Source organism: Hipposideros armiger, unplaced genomic scaffold (genome assembly GCF_001890085.2).
Source record: "Hipposideros armiger isolate ML-2016 unplaced genomic scaffold, ASM189008v1 scaffold_263, whole genome shotgun sequence".
Lineage (NCBI taxonomy): Eukaryota > Metazoa > Chordata > Mammalia > Chiroptera > Hipposideridae > Hipposideros > Hipposideros armiger.
The window spans coordinates 87899-110434 of record NW_017731613.1 but is presented as its reverse complement, the minus strand read 5'-3'; the positions used below and the strand labels follow the sequence as shown (position 1 = coordinate 110434).

Below are 22536 nucleotides of genomic sequence, written 5' to 3'. Positions count from 1 at the left end.
AACCTGAAAAGAGAACTCTCAACAGGGAATCAAATGGCCACCACCTTGATCTTTGATTTTTCAGCCTCCAGAACTGTGAAAAATAAATTCCTGTTGAGCCACTCACTCTATGATACTTTGCTATGGTAGCCTGACCTGACAAATACAGATTTGGGTATCAAGAAGTAGGGTGCTGCTGTAACAAATATCTAAAAATGGGAACGTGGTGTTGGAACTGGGTAATGCTTAGAGACTGGAGGAATTCTGAGGTAAATGTTAAAAATATGGATGTTAAGAGTGATTCTGGTGAAACTCAAAAACAAAAAAAGGGCTGGAGAGAGCGCTTCCTTCTTCTGAGAGAATACATAATAATAAAAACAGAATATAGGTAGAAATATGGACATTAAAGGCCATTTTAAGATCCCAGATGGAAATGAGAAACATGTTATTAGAAATTAGAGGAAAGGTAATCCTTGTTATAAAGTGGCCAAGAACTTGGCTGAATTGTGTTTGTGTGGATATTGAGGAGAGCAGCTTTCTAAGCAAAGTGTTGAAGAAGCAGCTTGGTTCTTCTGACTACTTATATCGGGTTGTCGGAAAACCATGACGCATGTTTGCAACAGATGGCACTAGTTCATTTTTGGAAGTACTAAAGTCATTCGCATCTATGTTATTGCGATGTCATTTGACAGCTGACAGTTCTAGCTTCATTCTAAAAAAAAAAAATGAGCGATTTGGTTGAGTTTTGGAGATTTTACAAGTTGAAGATGGAAGACCAAACTGCATTTTTGCCATATTTTATTGTTTTACTTCCATAAAGAATGCGCGTCAAGCTTGTGAAAAGTTGCATAAAGTTTACAGTGACAATGCTCTACAAGAACATCAGTGCCAACGATGGTTCACGAAATCCCGTGCTGGTGATTTTGATCTCAATGATGCTCCTTGGTCAGGGAGGCCCACTGAGGTTGATGATGACAAAATAAAGGCATTAATCGAGTCAAACCCACCTAACACAACATTACAGAGTACAGAAACATTGAACATCCATCATTCAAACATTCACGACCACCTGAAGAAGCTGGGATACGTAAGCAAGCTCAATATTTGGGTTCCGCATAAACTCAAAGAAGTTCATTTGATGGTGCATATAAACATCTGCAATATGCTCATTAAAAGTGAGGAAAATGATCCTTTTTTGATGTGACTGATAACTGGTGATGAGAAGTGGATTGTTTACAACAATGTGGTGCTCATATGGTCTTGGTCCCGATGTGATGATTCGCCTCAAACGACACCGAAAGCAGACATTCATCAGAGGAAGGTTATGCTCTCAGTGTGGTGGGATTTTAAAGGTGTCGTGTTTTTCGAGCTCCTTCCAAGGAACCAAACAATCAATTCAAATGTGTACTGTCAGCAATTGGACAGTTTGAATGAATTCATCATCCAGAAATGTGCAGAGCTTGTAAAGGAGTTGTGTTCTATCACCACAATGTGAGGCCACACACAAGTTGGATCACCCGTCAAAAATTACTGGAGCTCGGATGGGATGTGTTGCCACACCCACCATACTCACCTGACCTTACACTGTCAGACTTCCACTTGTTTCGCTCTCTTCAAAACTCCTTGTGTGCTATAATGTTCAATTCAGATGAGGCTGTAAATCAGCACCTTGTTCAGTTTTTCGCAAATAAAGACAGGTCCTTCTATGAACAAGGAATTATGAAGCTCACTGAAAGATGGCAAAAGGTTATGGAACAAAACGGGCAATATAGCATTGATTGATCTTTGTTCTTTATATAAATAAATGGCCTTTGAAAAACATAGAAAAGATACGTCATGACTTTTCTGATGACCCAATAGTAAAATGTGAGAAGACAGAGAAGAATTAAAGAAGGAATTGTTAGGCAAAAAGGAACCAGACCTTAAATATCTGGAAAATTCTCTGCCTCTTCATATTGCAAAACAATGAGATAGCTTATTCAGAAAAAAATACCAAGGACATGACTAGACTATCATTTGATACAGAGATTTTGGAATTATATAAACAGAAACATTGTAAATTTGAATTGAAGGGGTAAAATGAAGAAAGGTTATTGGGCTTCTTAGAATCTACAGGATAGGACAATAAAGCTATTCAGCTGTGAACATGCACTACTCTTCAAGAAAAGGGAAGAATCACCCTGAACAAAACAAAACAAAACAAGCTTGTAAATACATAGAACAGATTAGTGGTTTCCAGAGGTTGGAGAGTGGGGGGTGGGCAAAGTGGGTGAAGCGGGTCAAAAGGTACAAACTTCCAGTTAATAAGATAAATAAGTCCTGGAGATTTAATGCACAGCATGGTGACTATAGTTAATAATACTGTATTGTATATTTGAAAGTTGCTAAGTTAATATTGTATTGCATATTTGAAAGCTGCTAAGAGGATAGATCTTGAAAGTTCTCATCATGAGAAAAAAATTATAAATATGTGTGATGATGGATGTTAACTAGACTTATTGTGGTGATTATTTTGCAATACACACAAATCATTACATAGTATACCTAAAACTAATATGTTACATGTCAATTATACCTAAAACAAGAATAACCCTGAAGACAATTCAGAGATCATTAAAGCTGCCACCACTTCAGTTTCAACGGGACAGATGGCATCTGACTAAAACTGTGGGGCTAGGGTCACCCAGAACCTTCAGAGCTGGTTCCTCACAAGAAAGAGCCTTGAGGAAATGACCTCCACCTGTCAGAGTTTTGCGGACACAACCTTTGCCCTGCAGAGCCTCGGGGGCAGAACTGTTGCTTAAATTGAGTCCAGAGGCCAAAAAAAAGAGGATTATTCTGGAGTTTTACAATCTGAGGGAATTCACCCTTGCTAGGTTTTGCCATGCTTGTAACTCATCACCCGTTCCTTGTTTCCTATTTCTTCACTTGGGAATGGGATATCTACACTATGCCCGTCTCACCATTGTATTTTGGAAGCACACAACTCATCTGGTTTCACAGGTTCACAACCAGAGAGGAATTTTGCCTCAGAAGAATCCTACTTGAGTCTCGCTCATATCTGATTTTGATATTTAGATGAGGCTCTGGACTTCAACTTTGGAATTGAAGTTAGAAAGAGTTAAGACTTTTAGGGCTGCTGGAATGGCATTTATGTATTTTGCATATGAGAAGGGCATGCATTTTTGTGGAGCCAGTACTGGAATGCTGTAGAATAAACCATGCCCCCTCAGAATTCATATGTTGAATCCCTAATCCCCAGTGTGATGGCAACTGGAGATGGAGTTTGGGAGATAATTAGAATTCAATGAAGTCATGAAGGTGTGACCCCCATGAAGGGATTACTGCTTCCAAAAGAAGTGACACCAGAGAGCTTGCTTCCTACCTGTCTACTATGTGAGGACACAGGAAGAGAGCCCTTACCAGGGAACCAAATTTTTATCTTGGACTTCTTAATCTCCAGAACTATGAAAAATAAATCCCTGTTGGTTAAGCCACCCAATCTATGGTATTTTGTTATGAATGCCAGAGCTAATTAAATAAAATATTTCCAAGTTTCTTTGTATTTCTTTATTTATAATACCCTTTTTCATTTTTTCTTTCCAACCCTATATTTCACAGATTAAATTTCCTTTGATGGTTTTAAACTCACACATTCTTCATTTTTTTATTTTATCAATATCTCTCTCTCCCTGAAAGACAGGATACTTTAATATATTCTATTTTCCTGTTGTTCCCGAGCCTTTCCATGGCTTTCTACCCAGTAAGTTATGTTTTTCACTGGGCTTTTAAAAATGCCTTCCATGTTAATAAAGACCTATTTATGAAAAACTAAACTTTAAGTTCTTAAAGAAAACATAGGAGAACATGGTTATGGTCTCAGGATAGGGAAAAATGTTCTTAAACCAGATCCTCTCTGAAAAATGTGAGTAATGCAAACTTTTTTTTTGCATTGTGCCAGTCAGGTACCAATGAACTAGTTTATTTTTCTCACTGTATTGAAATTTAGATTACTAGTTCTGAAAGAATCAAATGAAGTTTTACCCAGAAAGGAATCATGTCTTATTTTGGCAAGTTTCTAAACCATTTTGACCATGAAGGTTTGAAGACTAATAAGCAAATTCTGAACTCCATCTGAAGTTCAATTATCCCCTTGAAGCTCAGACTCCTGGTAGCAGTTGCACCCCCACAGTGCGGGCAAATGAACTTGATACTTACCCCTCTGTTCCAATCTTCTTCTCTTCCTCAGGAATACACAGGTTTTTGCAGCAAGGAACTTGCAGTGTATTAAAAATCACTCTGGGAACTTCCAGGTTTGTGAACTCGTTCAGATTGGGAAGAGTGGCAAGATGGAAAGTCCGAGTCCCTTCGCACATACGTTGTCTTATGTATCTCTTCATTTGGCTGTTGACTCTCAATATGCTCATGGGCGCACCTTCCTCAGATTTTCCTATAATGAGCGTGGCCTCTCTCGGTCCACCTATGCCTTGGGCCTAGTGTCGGAGCTGGTGGACGGAGACTCAGGAACCCACCTGGAACCCAGGCCAACCCACAAGTAGGAACTACAATTCCCAGAGACGCCTGCAAACTGCAGGCTAAATCCAGGACGCACCTGCACAGTGTCGGAGACTCCACTCTGCAGTTCCCGCCAATTCCTGTGGTAATCCCGCTTGGGTTGAGTTCTGCGTTATTTTGAGACGTCTTGTGCCTCCAAGCTGCCTCACCTTTATTACTTCAGGCTTTTTTCCTACTCACTGTATTAACTCTGGCCCAATTATACCAGGGGAACAAGGAATTACTTTAAACATCATGAATTTGATTCACATTGAAAGATGATATTTACATTTGCCACCACTCCTTCTACAGCCAGAGTGATGATCTGCAGAGGAGATGCAAAAAATGAGTCCATGCAAGATCGATATTCGCACGTTATGTTCCCACAGACCGAAATAACGCAATATAGTGAAGCTGGGAGCTTTCTAGGCTTGGGGAAAAGAACTGGTGTTTGACATTGGCATGGAAGACTGTGACGATGGGAGGAGATGTTGCGGTTCTGCAGACATATCTTCTAAGTGCGGGACCCTCGTGACAATGGCCATTCACATCATTAATTGAACACTGAAAAAGGACTTTGGATTTAAGCATCATCTCGGGATATATTCTGGAAGGAGAGCTGTTTGTTCATTGTTTGGTCAGTGATGAATCAGAAAACTGACCTCTCTGCGGTACATTCTGGGATAGTTGAGTATTTGAGTCTTATCAAGTGTGGTCAAGAGGTAAAAAGAACCTAAGTGAAAAAAAAATTCGCCTTTTATCAGAAAAATGTATAAAATAATAAAAAAGTACTTTGAGGAGTATGTCTTGATTGATCAAGATACTCTTGGAAATAAAACTGGGATAAGATTTTAGCCCTTGTTCTAGAAACAAGTCATGATGAACTTCAACAAAACTTCCAAAAGCATCACAAATCACTTCACTGTGAGGGGCATTTGGAGAAGGCTGAATTTCTGTGCCTATTGATTTGCAGAAAAGTGGATAAGTTTGATTCATTTACAATTCCAACAATAAGCTCCACCTGCCATAAATTGGATGCCATTTCCACTAATGAAGAGGAAAACAAAGCTGAATCTGATAGCATACATTGAATCAGAGATTATACGAGGACAAGCTTAGCTCCTTTTGTAAAAGTTTGTGAACACCTTTTTGAAAACCTGGATAAATCCCAAAAGGGGTAGCTTCTCAAGGACAGTGATTTAGAAAATTCCCTTTCCTTGAGAAATAATTACGTTGAAAAGATTCCTGAGACCACAAAAGGAGAGGGTCAAGTTTCCTGGAAGGAGCAATAATGGAAGGAGTAAGTGGACTGCAGATAAATTTGTAAAATTTAGTATTATACAAAGAGAATTCTAAGGTGTCTGATGTAAGTATTCTGTTGTACCAGTTCCCAATACAGAGGCAAGTGAGCAGTAATATGCCCAACACTTAAATCTGAGGTCACTGGATACAGCCTCCATATTTCTTGAGTGAATATTCTAGGAGAATGAGGACTTTGTCTATAAGTCTTAGACATACAAGTTAACTATACCGAGAGTGTGTTTCCAGTCACTTTCTAATTCTGCTTACTGATGTTTTTATTGGTCAGGCCACACCCCACCGCCCATCTTTTAAAAATCATGTTTAACTGGGTACCTAACCTACCAAAACTTTAATTCAAAAGATATGAGTTACTAGATTACATTTGTAGGGCCTAATATTTTTTACAACTATATATTGCAGTTGTAGCTCCTAACTTCTTTCCTCAGGAAACCATCAGATTAATCTACCTTAAAGAAGCAGTTTAGAAAAAAATAACCAACTTTAACAACATAAAACCTGTTGTAGTTGTTAAAAACACTCGAACTTCCTATATATTTACATACTTAAATTTAATTTTAAAGGTTTTTTTTCCCTATGTTTGATTTTGTGTGATAGATTTTGAAGTTTCAAATTTCTTTTGCCTGTTCTGATTTACATTCATTCTAGTTTACATTCTGTCTTCTGAGAAACATTAAAAGCAAGCTATTGGTCTAGTGCTGACTTATGAAAATTTTTCTTTCTTTGCCTTTCTTTTAACACTGTTTTTTCCATAGCCACATAGTCATTTTCTTTTTCTTTTGATTTTTATGAAACAAAGTATAATGCCATCAACACACTGAAATTCCTAGCATTTATTTCTTTTCTAATTGTTAAAAAATATTGAAGACTATTGTGCAAAAACAAACAAAAAACTTTCTGGATTGTGGTCTGTATACAAGTGTCAAGAATATGGTACAGTAAAAAAAACAAATCAGAGTTGATTTGGGTGGGAGAAAACCCAGATCAGTGCAAAGTGCGCCTTATGAGAAGCATTAAGTGAGGTTTTAGCGCCACCTACTGTCCTATACTGGGATCACATGTTGGAAATGAAAACGAACCTTTCCTGGATAAGACTCAGATTAGGCATGGAGCATAAAGGTAGGCCCTGACTCAAAGCAGGTCACAGTCAAGGGATGTTACTATGTTTCTTAGTTACTATTCTGAAAAACAGACATGCAAGAGAAGCCATTCTTAGGTCTAATGACTTTGCCAAATATTTACAGGGCCAATAAATAGAAGTGCTCATTCATATGCTCTCTTTAAAAATGGGAAGGTTTGTGATGATGGAAACCCTGATTTGGTGGAAATAAGAATGGGATGGAGATGGAAGTCAATATGGCACTAAGACCTGGAAATAAGAAAGTTCACACATATTTAAAGATAATTTTACATATGCAGGAATTAGTTCATATCATGCTTTTTTTTTTTTCTTTTAGTGCAAGTGGAAGATTTCAATACACCCATTTTGGAATTGGATTCAGATAGTAGACAAAGAAACAGGTAAAGATATAGAAGCTATGAATAATGCAGTAAGTATATTTGATTACATAATTATGGCTATATATGTGGGGGAAGGCTTAAATTTGCCAAGTAGAGAATAATATTTATTGTATATCTACAGAATATTTACAAAAATTAATCAGGCACTTTGCTAAAGTAAATATCTTAAATCCCAAAAGTTAGTGTTTATCACATTCTCATAATATAACACAGCTAGAAATCAAGAATTTAAAATGTATGATAATTATTTGGTAATTAAAAGCACACTCTTAACTCTTGACTCAAAGGAAACAGAAAAATAAAATTACAAACTAAAAAAAATAATAGAAGGCTTTATAACAGAACCTAGGGGATACAGAAAAAGCAAGATTGAGAAAAAACTGTACCCTTACAATACTTTTATTTTTAATGAAGATGAAAATAAAGGAGTTGATATTTACCTTAAGCAATTTAAAAACTCAAAAGAAATGAGGAAAGAGAATTGTAAAGATGAAAGGACTAACATGCTTAAAATATTTTATTAAGAAACAATAGTATAAAACAAAAACATGCCTATTTCTGTCTTGTTGGAAGGGCCAAACACAATATTATATCAAAATCATCCCAGCAAAGTTTTCAAAATCTGACTGCCTCATAAACTCAAATCAGAGGCAATTTAACATTTTTAATCATTACCCTTTTCAAAGTGTATCGAAACTCCATCTATTGTAATTTTGAATTTCCATAAGTGTTTCTTACCACCCAAGTTGGGCTTATTTTGATATTTTACATATCCCTGCCCAGATGTTAGGAGTCATTGCCAAACTTTTCTGTATAGGGCCCAAAAGTAAAGACATCTTAGGCAGTGTGAGCTGGACGGTGTCTGGTTTCTCACTCTCACTCAGCTCTGCCATTGTTGATCAAAAGCAGCCATAGACTATATGCAAATGAATAAATGTGGCTGTGGTCCAATACAAATTTATTGATAAGAGAAAAAAGGGATTTGGGGTGTAATTTGGCCTGTGAGCTATGTTTGCTGGTCCTCAGAGTCAAATACTGATTTCAAGAAGTGAATAGGCACCCATTGATCTAATATATGTGAACATAGAAGCATGTTTGGTTCAAAATGAAGACATTCATTTGAGAATAATAATGATAATAATAACATAATAATAACTACTATTATAGCTATCATTTTGGTGGGGCCTTTCTGCAGGTCAGGCACTTTATACTATGTTTTACATGTAGTGTCTCATTTAATTATCCACATCAACACTGTGAAATAGGTTCTGATATCATTGCCCTTTTCCAGATGAAGAAACTGGGGTTTAGACACTTATGACATTTATCCAATGATCTAATTGAAAGGTGGCAGTTTGGGATTTGAAGTCATGTCTACTGGGTCCTTGCACCATAGAAATACTTGGAAGTTAGGGTGTCATATATCCAGTACTTGAGGATATTTTTCCAGGGGGCAGAGAGCTATTTCTCCAAGCCCATTTTTCTACGAATATGAAGACACTTCCACCCTATTTCTCAGGAACACTTCATCCCATTCTCCTTTCCCACCTTACTCCTGCAATGAGCTCTCCCCATCATAGAAGTGAGCATTTAGATTAAGAGTCTGCTGTTCCTTGAATCACATAATCATAAGGTTCAGACACAATATAATATAGGTACCGTGGACCCAAGTCTCTCTTGTCCTTTTGGAGAGAACAGTGTCCAGGCACAGCAAATGCTTGTTCTTCACAATTCCATGGATTACGCTGAAGAAGCAGGACTTGTTTTAGACAGAACTTGTCTAATGTGATGGAAAGGTCAGAGACTTGAGGGTCTCATTTCTAGACTCAGAATAAATAAATGCCGCTTTACCAGTAAAAATTCTGAGCTTTCTTAATTTAATACCTATTGGCTCCTTGTCTGACTTCGATTGGCTAAGTACCCAAAGATGAGAAGAGTGATTAATTAGGCTCGCTCAAACCTCCTGAGGAACCATAGAAAGTACAATACAGGCCTGAGGCTACTTGAGAGCAAGTCCAGATTGTTTCTGGAATGTTATCACCTGCCCAGAGTATACCCCAAAGGAGAGGAACTCCAAAACCTGCTGAATTTCCCTCCACTTGGCAGTGCTTCAAGAGAGCTGCTTAAATGATTGCCTATAATGAAGTTAATGCAAGACTAACACATTAACCGTCCGATTATGAAATGGGCTGGAATGGAATCTAATGAGACAATGTGAAATTGCAAAGGACTGTAGAATGAATTACAAGGGTCAATGGTAGTCACCACTTAAATGAACGGTTTGACATGAAGTTCAACTACGAAGTTATGATTGATGCGAGAACAAGTATCAACACATAAAAGGAAGGATAGTTACCAATTCTGTTTCCACCAAGTTCAGATGTTTATATAAGAAATATTTTGTTCAGGCACAAAGATACGTTCTTTAATTGAAAACAAAAAAATGGTGACAGACCAATAAGTCACTGAGATGAGGAAAAAACTCATTTTTTTTCTAGATTTTTTATCAATATTTAAACTGGCTCCTTATTTTAGATTCTAGATTCTAGAGTTCTTGCCTAATCCTCTGACTCATGACATTCAGCAGAACTATGCTTTCATGCAATCAGGGAGAAATAACAGATTCTCTTAGCATCATCTAGTGAGATCATGGCCTGTCAGTTTGCACTCTGCAGCTACTAGGAAAGCAAAACTTTGTTTGGGTTGTGAAAATTCTCCCTGAGTAAGTGTAATGGGGGGAGAGGGATATCTGCTAGTTAGAAAGTTTGTTCTTAAATTACTTTGAGGACTAAAACTTGGTAATCACCCATCATTTAACAAGCACAATCAGAAGATACTTTGGAATTATTCCTAGTTTATCTACATAGCATCAGTAATAATATATTATGAATATAGGGTTCCCCCCCCAAAACTGTAGGATTTGAATATAAGATTATACCAAGATATAAATTCTTTCCTCTATTATTTAAATATATATTCAGTTAGTCTCGGAAAGGTTCTGACCAGTAGATAGATAGATTAGCTGTACAAGATATGGGAAAAGGTAAACATCTATTAATTGGATAAAAAGGAGAAATTAAGTATTTAGATTATGGTTAAATTAATGGAAGACTGTACTACAGTGGAAAATAATACAATTTGAAATGTTAATTGTAGGTTAGGATATGGATAAAAGGGAGTATTTAACACAGAGAAAAGTAAGCATTGCTTCTAATTTGTAGAAAAGTTTGGTTTGAACAATATACTTCCAGAATGTCTTTTATGAAGCAAAGTTTGTATATCAAACTAATAGATGCATGAATATATCATTAACTCTCAGGAGGTATTGTCTTTTCTCTCTGATCATCTTAAACAATGGAATGAAAAATTGGTACTTTATAAATTAAGCACGTATCTAAATCGATGTCTACATCTATTTTCATCCACATTGCCTCTTCTCCCTTCTTTTATCAATCTCTTACTCTTCCAGGGGTAATCCAGTTTTGAAAAACTAAGACATATTGAAACCACTTAAAGCATCTCTGTAAGCAAAACAAAAGAGGCTATCCTTAACTTCAGAATGATCTAAGAATTTCTTAAATAGTCTCTGTCCTCAGCAACAGCAAAATAATTTGAGAAGAATCAGTAATACTAGTTCTTTGCTCCTTTGCCAATCTTAAAATGGAAAAAAAAATAGAATAAAGTTATGGACATACCATAAGGGAATTAGATTCCTGTTGCTGTTGTAGCAAATTACCACAAACATAATGGCTTAAAGCAACACTAATTCATTATCTGATAGTGTGACAGTCAGAAATCCTAAAATTGATACATCAGAGGGGCTACATTTTTCTGGAAGCTCTAGAGAAGAATCTGTTTGCTTGCCTTTGCTAGCTTCTAAGAAGCTTCCTGCATTCTTTGGCTCCTGGTCCCTTCCTCCATCTTCAAACACAACAGCATAGTGTCTTCAGAACTATCTGTCTCTAATATCCCTGCATCCCTTTTATAAGAACCCTTAAGATTACATTGGATCCACTCAGATAATCCAGGATACTCTCCCCATCACAACATCCTTAGTTTAATCACATCTGCAAAGTCCCTTTTGCCAGGTAAGGTAACATACTGACAGGCTCCAAGGAGTGGGACGTGGACATTTTTGGTAGGAAGTGGGGTGGATGCCATTCTTTCTACTACAGTAGTATTTAGAAACTTGAGTTTCAATTTAATGAGAAAGAAAGCAATAAAAATGAAACGTTTTAAAAAAGACCCTTTTAGAAACAGTTTATTCCTTATCACTAAAGCTATACTGAAACAGGTCAATATAATTCCTCTTGAATATTAAGTGAGAAATAAGTTCTGTTAAGGCAGAAGTTGGACTTTTTTTGGAGAGTAGCTTTTTAACCTGGACCATGATATATTTAAACAATTTATAAATTGCCTTCCCCTTCCCATTATCTCCTTATCTGTCCTTCTACAGATATGTAACTAGAAGCCAGAGGGGAAAAAAATAGATAAAATTTCACATTCAAAAAATTTTGTAAAAGTTATTTATCTGACCAGCTTTATGATTAGATTCTAGTACAAGGCCCACCACTTCATACATAAATTATTATAAGTGTCTAATTACTAGTGTTTTTTGAAGGCTGTCACTTGCAATCTATCCTACAGGCTATTCTTCTTAACACATGCCATGTAACCATCGGTTTGTTGCTTCAACCCCTTAAATCGTGCCACCTTGTGGACTGATTCATTGTTTATTTCATTCATTTGCTCATTCTACTGATATTTTATTGGTCATTTTCTAGAATTTGTGCTAGATGTTTAATGGGGGTGGGGGTGGCAAGCACGAGTACAACACACACACACACACACACACACGTTTTTTTCAGGCTCACCACCACTGAGAATGATTTTGTTGCTTTAGGAAGACATTAGAGTACTGCTTAGTGATGATCATAAACAGTGGACTCAGACTTTCTAGGTTCAGAGAGAGGCTCAACCATTTATCGTCCTTGTGATCTTAACAGATTACTAACTTCTTTGTGCCTCACATTTTTCCTAAAAAAAAATGAGAATTGTTTTAGCCGTTACCTAATGGGTTATTTTGAAGTTAAAATAAGCCAATCCATGTGAAGTGTTGAAACCAGTGCCATCAACACATATTAACCATTATTGCTTCCCGGTCCTCACTTATTTCTATAGTGATTATCGCCTAACCAAAGAACCCCATTCTTATCCTAATAGTGAGTAAAACGGAAAGCTGGAGAAGAAGTGGGATTTGCTTTGGTTAGAGCACGGGATTTCTCTTTTCTTGTTTAAGAGACTATAGTAGTGACTGAAGTTACTTTTAAGTATTTTAAGGTTGCCAGATAATGTTTTTCATTCATTCACATAATAAATTATTAATGCGCTAAAACCATGTGTCATATCATGTGCTAGGTGCTTGAGATCTTAATGAAGATAAAAACAAGCTAGGTTTCTGTCTACATTTAGTTTTATTTAGGAAGAAGGACAAATATTGATTGAATACTCAGCCATGCATATGTTAAATCATTAACGTGGCAATTGCAATAATTGTAAAAGTAGAGGAGCTTCATCTGCTCAGGATGGTCCACAAAGCTTTCCTTGGGATCTGAAGGATGGTTAAGAGAGGTAGCATGGCCTAGTCTAAGAAACGAAGGGAGTGTGGCGAGGGTGTGCTCAGTGAAGGGGTACTTGGAGTGAAAGCAATACGGAGGGGTAGAAAGAAGTCAGACCAGCTAGGGGCACATGAGTCTTATTAATGATTTTGGCCTTTCGTGTTTAGGAGAAAAGGGTCGATATAATCTGTTTTATATAGTGAAAAGATTTTTCTTCTGAGACTGCTTGAAATAGAAAAGACTATCTGGATAGACCCGTAGGAGGCTGATGCATTACAGTACTAATGCATCATGTGAGAGCTGGTAGTAGCTAAGAATAGGGCAGTGATGTTATAAATGGGGGTGAGTGTACGGAGTTGAAAGCTGTCTAAGAGTGAATCCACAGGTCCCATTAATGATAGCATTAATGTGAGGATTGGGGAGAGGAAGTGCCACGGATGACTTCTAAGGCTCTGACTTGAGTGTCTAGCTGAAGAGACAGCAGTTGTATTCCTGGGAAGACTGGAGAGAACTAGAAATTGGCGTTGGATGTATTTTTGACTCTGGCAAATTAATCCTCAAAATGAAAGCAGAATTTATCGAGGATTAAAATCCATACCCTAATGATGAGCCAAGAGTACTGATTAACTATGAACACATACTATTGAAATTTACAGTTGAATGGCCTAGAAGTTTACCAGATTGATGTTATGATTTGGGGGAAAAGGTTGTTTATCAAGATAGAAGACATAAAATATTCTGTGCAATATTTCTTCCTTTTTTGTTTTTGTGTTTGTTTTCACTGCATAGAGAAAGCCAGGGAAACTGCACTGTAAAATTGCAAAGTAAACAGTATTTTCAACCCATCCTGCATGCAAACCCAATTTCTAAAGCAGTAGGAGCTTTTCTTGGCTGGGAAGAAATGGTCAATATTAGACATGCCTGGATGAATTTAAAGCCACTATACTGCCCTGCTAGCTGAGGCTGGAGACTTGGCTGCTGCTTTAGAATTTGAAAATAGGAAGGGCTGTTTTCTACCAGAGATTGAAGAAATGTGTAGGTAATTCTGTGCAAAGAAGAGGAGGAAAGGAATTTGGGTTAAAAGAACAATAAGTTCTTATTATAGAAGAAAGATGAAAACTATTAAAGAAGCACAAAAACGCTGCTAATTTTTGTGAAGGGCTACAGGGCCAGGCATTGGTACACAATATTTCAGCAGAGGATGCCCTTATTACTCTAAAGGTAGTACATACAGTAACTTGGATTCACATGCATAATTTATAACAACTCTTTAAACAAGAAAGGCAGAAATAATCTATGTATGAATTTAAAGAGAAAAAACTTCTACTCTGAGTTGCAAGTTAAGGAGCCAATATTTTGGAAGATCAATACTAGTTGAATCAAAACATGGCTGAATCTTTCTTCAGGAAGAAATCTGTCTTAATTACACATCTTGATTAATTGGTAAAGTTAGTGAAGAATGAAGAGAAAAAAAGGGAGAACTGTGGCAGGATTCTAGGACTGAGAAAAAAGCAGACAGATTTGAGGAACTAGGTGCCATGCAGATAAGCCTCAGGTTCTTGTAGAAAGAAAACACAAGTTCCCAGTGGGCTGTTGTGCCAACCCCTGTCTCTAGGATCATGACTGCAAGCTTAGGTCATAGCTGAAGAGAACATTACTTACATTTTTTCCCCCCTGAAATCAAAGTTTAGTACAAGATGGAATACTATGATCCTTAGGGACCCATACCTTTCCCTTCCACAGAACCGTACATGAAAAAATCAATGATTTCATTATGAATCTGCTGAGTAAACTGACACATTTCAGTATACCTACATGAGTGCTCAAAAAAGCACATGAGCAATGTGTTGTGAGCACAGAGGGGGCGATTCACCCTATTGGGACAACTTACTGAAGTCAGCTCCGAGGATGTGTTATTAAAACTAGATTTTTATTTCATATCTATTAAAAGTTAATATATGTAAAATATATCAATGCATCTATAGAAGAGTACATATGTAAGTGTACACCTTAATGAATTTTCATTGGATATAGTACAATAAAGCAGCCAACATACAGATTAAAATGTAGCAAGTAGCCAGCTCCCAAGAAATCTCCTTTGTGTTCTCTCTCTCTAACACCTTCCCCAAAAGAAAGCACTACGCTGACTTTTATCACCATAAATTAGTTTTTTGGGTAAAGTACTTTATAGAAGTAGAATCCTAAGTCATGAGCCCTTATATATATATATTCTTTAGCTTAATATTATGATTTTGAGATTCCTTAAAATTGTTGTATGTAACAAAATTTGCATATACCATAATATGTGTATTCATTTGTACTACCCTGAAAAAGTAAAGTATCAATTTAAGGTAGACTCAATAAATTAAGGATCCATTGTGTAACCTCTAGGAAATTCATCCTTCCTTCTCCCAAAACAATAACACAATCTATAGTTAAGTTCATATAACGGAAAATAGAAATATTAAAAGATGCATTTGGTTAATTTATAAGTTTAGTAGGAAGAAAAAGGCAGCAAGAACAAAAGGGGAAAGTGTAAAAAAGGATTAAGCTGATAGATTTAGATCCAAATATACCAGTGGTAACATTAAGAGATAAAGATTTTCAGTCTGGATGAAAATAGAGCCTAGTATTTTCTGATTACAATAAATATACCTTTGACATAAGAAAGGCTGAAAGTGAGAGGATACAAAAGGGTGTGCCATACAATATTAACCCAAGGTTTAAAAATCATACAGAATATTTACCTGACCACAATAGAATTAATCTAGTAGTAAATAACAACAACAGCAAAAAGGAAATCCCTGTTTAGCAATTAAATAACACACTTGTAAATAGCCCATTAGACAAATTGTCAAGGAAGTAAGATAATATTTTGAGCTAAATGAAAATGAAAATAAAACAGAAACTTAGAATGCAGCTAAAGCAGTGCTAAGTGAAATTTACAAGCTTAAATGTGTATTGTGTAAAAAGAACAAACCCTGAACATTAATAATTGAAGAATCCAGCTAAGGAAACTAGAAAAAATACCTGAAAATCAATCCAAAATAAAAGAGAAGAAAATAAATAATAAAGATCAGATGCACAAGCAGTGAAACAGAAAATAAATGAACAATTGGGGGCAATAAAAACAACTTAGTTCTTTAAAAAGACTTAAAAAATTGAAAAAAAAATTGATCAAGAAAAAAAGGAAATTAACAAACCAATAATTTAAAAATACGATATCGTTACATATTCTCCAGGAAAAAGAAGATAAGGAGAGAGTATAATGCACAACTTTATTTCAATAAGTTAAACATTCAGATGAATGAACAAATTAGTTTTAAATGCAAATTTCCAAATTTGACATGGGAAGAAAAGGAAAGCAGGAATAGTTATATACCTAATTACAAAATTGAGTAAGATATTAAAATCATTACCCCAGAGAAAATACCAGGTCCAGGTAGTTTCACATGTGAACTCTCTCTCTGAAAATAAAAAAAACTACTTAAAGTATTTTATGAGGTCAGCATAACCTCAAATTCAATATGTGACAATGATATTATAAGGAAGACAAATTACATGCCAATGTCTTTCATGATAATAGGTGCAAAATCCCTAAGCAAAACATAAGTGAATCAAATCCAATAAAATTTACAAAGGAAAACACACCGTGATCAGATTGGTGTATCTGTAAGAATGTAAAGCTGGTTTGACATTAATAAAGCAATTTTTTCTAGACTCCTTTCTCCAAGCCAGGGTTACTTTTCTTAGATGAATTCTGAATCATTTGCCTCTTTTGCTTCTTGATTTTCCCAACTGCATTTTTCATATTATCATGTTTTGTTTTGTTTTTCCTGTGCCTTTCAGAAGTCTTCCTAGTCTTAAACAGGAGTTCCTGTCAACCACAATTCCAAATCTTCCAGCTGTACTCAGGCAGCCTTGAGTCAAGATTGTTGAGCTTACAACTCTCCCTGCTGGATCAATTTCTGAATTTCCTAACTCAGGCTTCTCTGGTATGGTTTCCCATGCTCCCTCCAGTGGGAGCTGAACAAACTCCTACACCCACTGAAACTTGGATTAGGACCGAAATTACGTTACTAAACATTACCCAGCCAGCCATATTGTCTTAGATAGGGTTACATAGAAAATAGAATCTGAAGTAAAAGGTTAAATGCCTGATTTTTATTGGCGATTTGGGAGCTGAGGTCTGAGGGACTGAGATCACCTATAAAGCATAAGCAAATAGCTTTTGTTTCAAGTTCTGACTTCTATAAGAGAAGACAGAATAGATATACAAGAGTGCATTATTTAGGCTGCCACAGCTTTGTAGCAAGAATTAGATTTTTGCTTTGCCTTGCTGGGCATTTTCATGGAAGTATGGAACTACTGCATCTCAAATAGTCCAAACCGAGGATGTTGACAAGGAATTTCTTCTGGTTCTGAACACCTCCTCACTGGTCAGCGTCTTCCCCTATAGAGGATTAATTTGCCTTCATTTCTATGTTTCTCACCTGACTGTTTCAGCTACCATCAGGAAGCCAAATCCCTCTCCCGGCTGGGTGAAACTTTCTTTGAGTCAGACGTGGTGAGAGGACCAAGCTTCACAAAGTTAGCATGAGGTTATTCTGTGACAGTTGGGACAAAGTCCACATAAAGTTGGTAGATCCACAACTGGAACCAAAGAATTGGTCTAGGAAACAAGATGAGTTCAAGAAGAGCTGTGGGTCTAGGTGTACTCATATAGCCAATAAGTGGGTCTAGGTGTACTCATATAGCCAGAGTCTGCCCACGAAACTCTAGAAATCTATCCCATACTTCTACAGTCTTGCCTTTTTTGAATACAATTATTTGCTGGTTTTCAGTTTCATACTCAAGAACACTGTTAGATTGACTCCTTCCCTTTTTTGGCAAATCCTGTACTACTGCATTTTTAAGATCTAGGACACAATCACCTATCCTAGCAGAGCATACTAGGTCGATATACCAAAATAACTTATCATTCAAAAAATATAAATCATACATTGAAATTCAGGATACATTAATAAGATATGTACTAATAGCAAACTTTATAAAAACCAATACTTTTACCCAAACATATTTTTGTTTCTTATTTTTATAGCACTTCTTAGGGTACACTCACTAGTTGTGCTAACATTTCTTGAGTGCACTATGTGCACTTCTCAGACATTATAAAACTTGGTGTGATGGCAAAAACTGGATACCTTTTAGGTGGTTATAAACAATATTCACAGTAAAATAAACTTAGAAATACAATTAGAAAACAGTGAAAGTAGAGATGGCTGGTTAGAAGTAAGGACTAAAAATTATCAGTATGCTAATGGGTTTTACAAATTGTTTAACACTTCTCTTTTATATCCAAGTTACAACGAAACTGAAAATTATGTTATTACCATAAGGGATGGCTACTTCCATCCTTTCATTTCTTTTAGCATCTCTATTTAATTGTGTTTAGAAAATGGATTAGAATTTCACTTGTCATATGGCTCTTAGTAAAGCTTGGGAAGAGTTGCTTTTCAATGCTCTCAGCAGCCCCAGGGGGCCTGTGAGGTTATGTTCTTCCAACTCTTGGCATTGTATTCTAAGATGCCAATGCTTAGCCAAAGCAGTTATATTAGTGAATATTTGGAAGAATCCAGTACTGTTCTCCCTGAGTAAATAAAGCAGACCTAAGAGGTAGTTTGGCTGGTGCTGGATGGGCAGTGATGTACGGAAGGATGATAACTGAGTGAAGAAGGTGGCTCCTCCAGCTGATAGAAAACAAATACCTGACACTGCTATGTGCAAAATGAAGCCATTATTACATTTACAATCATTGCCAAACCAGTACAGCACAGTCCTTTTAGTGTGTCTAAATGTGTGACCTGGACTGCAGTTAAAATGTAGATCCCTGGACGCTATTCCATATCTGCTAGATTTTCAATAAGTTCTTCAAGCTATTTTTATGCACACTGAAGGCTGGGGACTATGAGATGGATTATAATCTAAAGGTTAAGAGTTTATGCATTAGGGGTTAAGAACGTGGACCCTGAAATAAGTCTGCTTGAACTCACTATGTTGGGATGATAATCATATTTCCATGATGAGCCTTTACATCGACATATAAGTAACATGTGCTCAATGAATGTGGCTGAAATGACGATTGTCAAGGCCAAGCACCATATCTCCAATGCCTGTGCTCCTTGCATGTTGCCCTTTGATAAGTTAATTTCCCCTTTAAGAATTCTCTGAGTGATCATTTTAACTATATTTGAAACCTGCATAATTGGGGTGTTTTAATTGAAAAACAAATGATATTCTGCATTTTTCTGGAGTCAGGGGCCTATTTATCATGGTCTAGTTTTCCCTATACATGGGAAAGCCTAGAGTTACTTAAGTAGAAGCATCAATGTTCAGCTGTGTTAAATGTCAAGGGAAAATAGGCTGAGTTGTCCCCAAATAATTGGGACCCAGGTGAGCAATTCAGGATTATTTGAAGTTTCAAAACAAGTGAAGAAAATGGGAGAAGGGAAGGGAAATGGATCTAAAATTTAAAAATGGGTCTTTAATATAGTCCAGGCTCAGTGCTAAGTGCTTTCATATGTATTATTATCCTCATACAGTGTTGCAAGCAGCCCAGAGAGGTCATGATCACCCAGCCAATGAGTGGCAGACCAAGGAAGGGACAGAGGTCTTCTCCCCCTAAAGACACTGCTCTTTCCTCGATCCCACTTAGACTCGAGTGTAAGTTTCCCTACACCATCACCACAGTCAAATTCAAAACGGCCAACCCCTCCATCTCTAAAATCTCCAGGGTTGTCCTCCAAAAGAGAAGTACTAGATCACTCTCGATATATTACATATCTAGATTCCGAAGAGCCTCTAAACAGAGCTGGTTGTAAGCTAGGCTCTGCTAACGGTATATCTTCCCTTTGTTCAGCCTCATCCTGTATAATTAGCAGTCTTGAAAAATAGGAGTTTTCCATGACATTAAAATTGTTACACAGCACACCCTATAATTATTTCATATCTTCACATTAGGAATTAAGATACTCATGGTGGAGGGAGTAATTCCGTTTGTCATTTAATTACTTATAGAAGGAATTCAGGAAAACCAGGAAAAAGAGATTATTAAAATAATTTCAACTTGACACAATGATATGTACACATAGGCCAAGGCACAAGCATACATTTCCTTTCTCACACCCTTACTCCCTCCTGACTTCAGACTTCACCATTCTGACACTGGTCTCACTTACACCAGGATCCCTATCAAGGGCTTACCTATCCTTTCAGATGCAGTAAAAATCCCCTCCTCCAAAGACCTTTCTAGATGTCCACTGTTAAAATTAAGCTCCATCTTCCCATATTCCAGGGCACTTTGTACTAATCTTATAGCATCTCTCTGCTTTATATTATAAGGATGGGAGGTGGGACCAAGATGGCTGATGACTCACTCAAATATGTTTTCTCTTTTCTTCCTGGGCATATAACTAGACAGTATTTCCTTGCCTTCCTTAGAGTGGGATGTGAACACATGATGAATTTCTAGCAATGGGATATGAGTGGAAGTGACGTGCTTCATTTGGGAGCCAGGATTTTTAGGGAGTAGGCGTGCTTTCTCCCTACTCGCTGTCCCCTGCTGCTGTCTGGGTGAGAGAACCCTGAGGCCTCAGGGACAGAGGGAGCCTGGGCTCCTGGATCATGAGGTGGAAAGTTGTCTGGCCAAGTAGGAACACCCCCATTAGGTTGTTACACAAATAATAAATAACCACCTATTTTGTCAAGCTCAGAAATTTAGGGTTTATTTGTTACAGCGGCTAGCGTGGACTTACCTAACACAACGTGCACATGTTTGTAAGTGTGTGTCTGTGTGTGTGAGTCCTAATTTTAGAAGCCTCTGAAGAACTGGTAACAAAACAAACAAACAAAAAATCATCCTTTGCTGTGAGCAAAATTAAACTAAATTGCTGCCTCATTTGGAAATGAAGCAGATGGTCATCAAGAGTGGAGGGCACTCTAAAACATCTCTAGTATTGGGAATGCTGTTTTCTCATTTGCAAGCAACTGTCTAGAATTTGTAAATAATCTCACAGGCAACTAATTTAAGAGTAGAGAATAAAAGGGATACCCAGTTGGCTTTAATATTAAATAATGTCCTCATTCATTACTAACTCAAAATTTATCATTATTTCAATCAACGCATTGAACACATTCTATGTGCCAGGCAGTCCTCTAACAATGCCGATCAATAACAGACCTGGCCCCAGCTCACTCCAAGTACACATTCCAATGGGAGAGCCACATATTCACCACGTCATCACTACTGAATATGCACTCAGCTTCCCACCCAGGTTCTCGGGTTCCTTATCTGTCAAACGGATAATAACAATAATAATAATAATAATAATAATAATAATACCTACTTCTTGGATTTTGTTGCAATTTTAGTTAGATAGTATTTAAATATAATATAATGGATGCAAAATAGTTAGCACTGTGCTTGATACTTGAACATGATAAGCACCAGTAAATCTTAGCTATTATTATTCATATTAATTTAGATAAATATTATGAGGCTGTATAAGAAAGGAATCTGACTAGACTGGGGGAGGGGTGTGTGGAACAATAGTTTTCCCCTCAAAGTGACTCTTGATATAAGAGTTGAATGGTTGGGAATAATTCTGTACATTTTTAAAAAACGAAAACAGTATGTACAAAGGACCAGTGATGTGAGGAAGGATTTTCAAGAATCTGAGTAAAAAGTGAGTTTAGATGGAGTATAGAAAGCAAGGAAGACATTGCTGCAGGATGAGACCACGCAGGGCTTTGGGAACCACCACTGTGGTCATGCTAAGAATTTAACCTTCTTCCCGAGCACAACAGAAAAAGTCATTGAATGGTTTCAAACAGATAGTGACACCAAATGATATGATCAGCTTTAGTTGTTAGAAAAGATTACTGTGGCTGGAGTGTGAAGAAAACAGACTGAAGGGGAAACAGAGAATGGGCAGCTAGCTAGCTCCACTTGAAAAGTTACCACAGGAGTCAAGATAAGAAATACCCACAGCTGAGTAAGGTGGTGGCAGTGGAGATAGAGGGAAGTAAAACGACATGAGAAATTCCTGAAGTGACACTGGCAGGACATGGTGATGGATTACGTAGGGAGATAAGGGAGAGAGACCTGTTAAGAATGGCCCCTGGTCTTTCTGATAGATACAGGTACATTCACAGAGATAGAGAACCCTGAAAGAGAATCAGGGTTGCAGGATCATGAATTTGCTTTTGTACATGCCACGTTCAGGTGCCCCTCAGGTACCTAAGACCACAAGCTAAGTACACAGTTGGATATATAGGTCTGGAGCTCCATAGATACATCTGAGCTAGAGTATAAATTTAAGAGTTCTTGGCATACAAATTGTAACTGAGGCCATGGACAGGACAAATTTGCTTATAAAACAGGCAAAACTTTGAGAAGAAAAGAGGGCCTAGGTACTAGCCTTGAGGAACGTGTTAGCAAAGGAGGCTGTATTAGTCAGGGGTCTCAAGACAAACAGGACCAGTA

General features: G+C 37.1%; 1 pseudogene; it reads left to right on the top strand.

Annotated features, from left to right (window-relative positions):
- Positions 1–4328: 4328 nt before the first annotated feature.
- LOC109390297 (DNA primase small subunit pseudogene) lies at positions 4329–5624 on the top strand (annotated as a pseudogene).
- The last annotated feature ends 16912 nt before the right edge of the window (positions 5625–22536 follow it).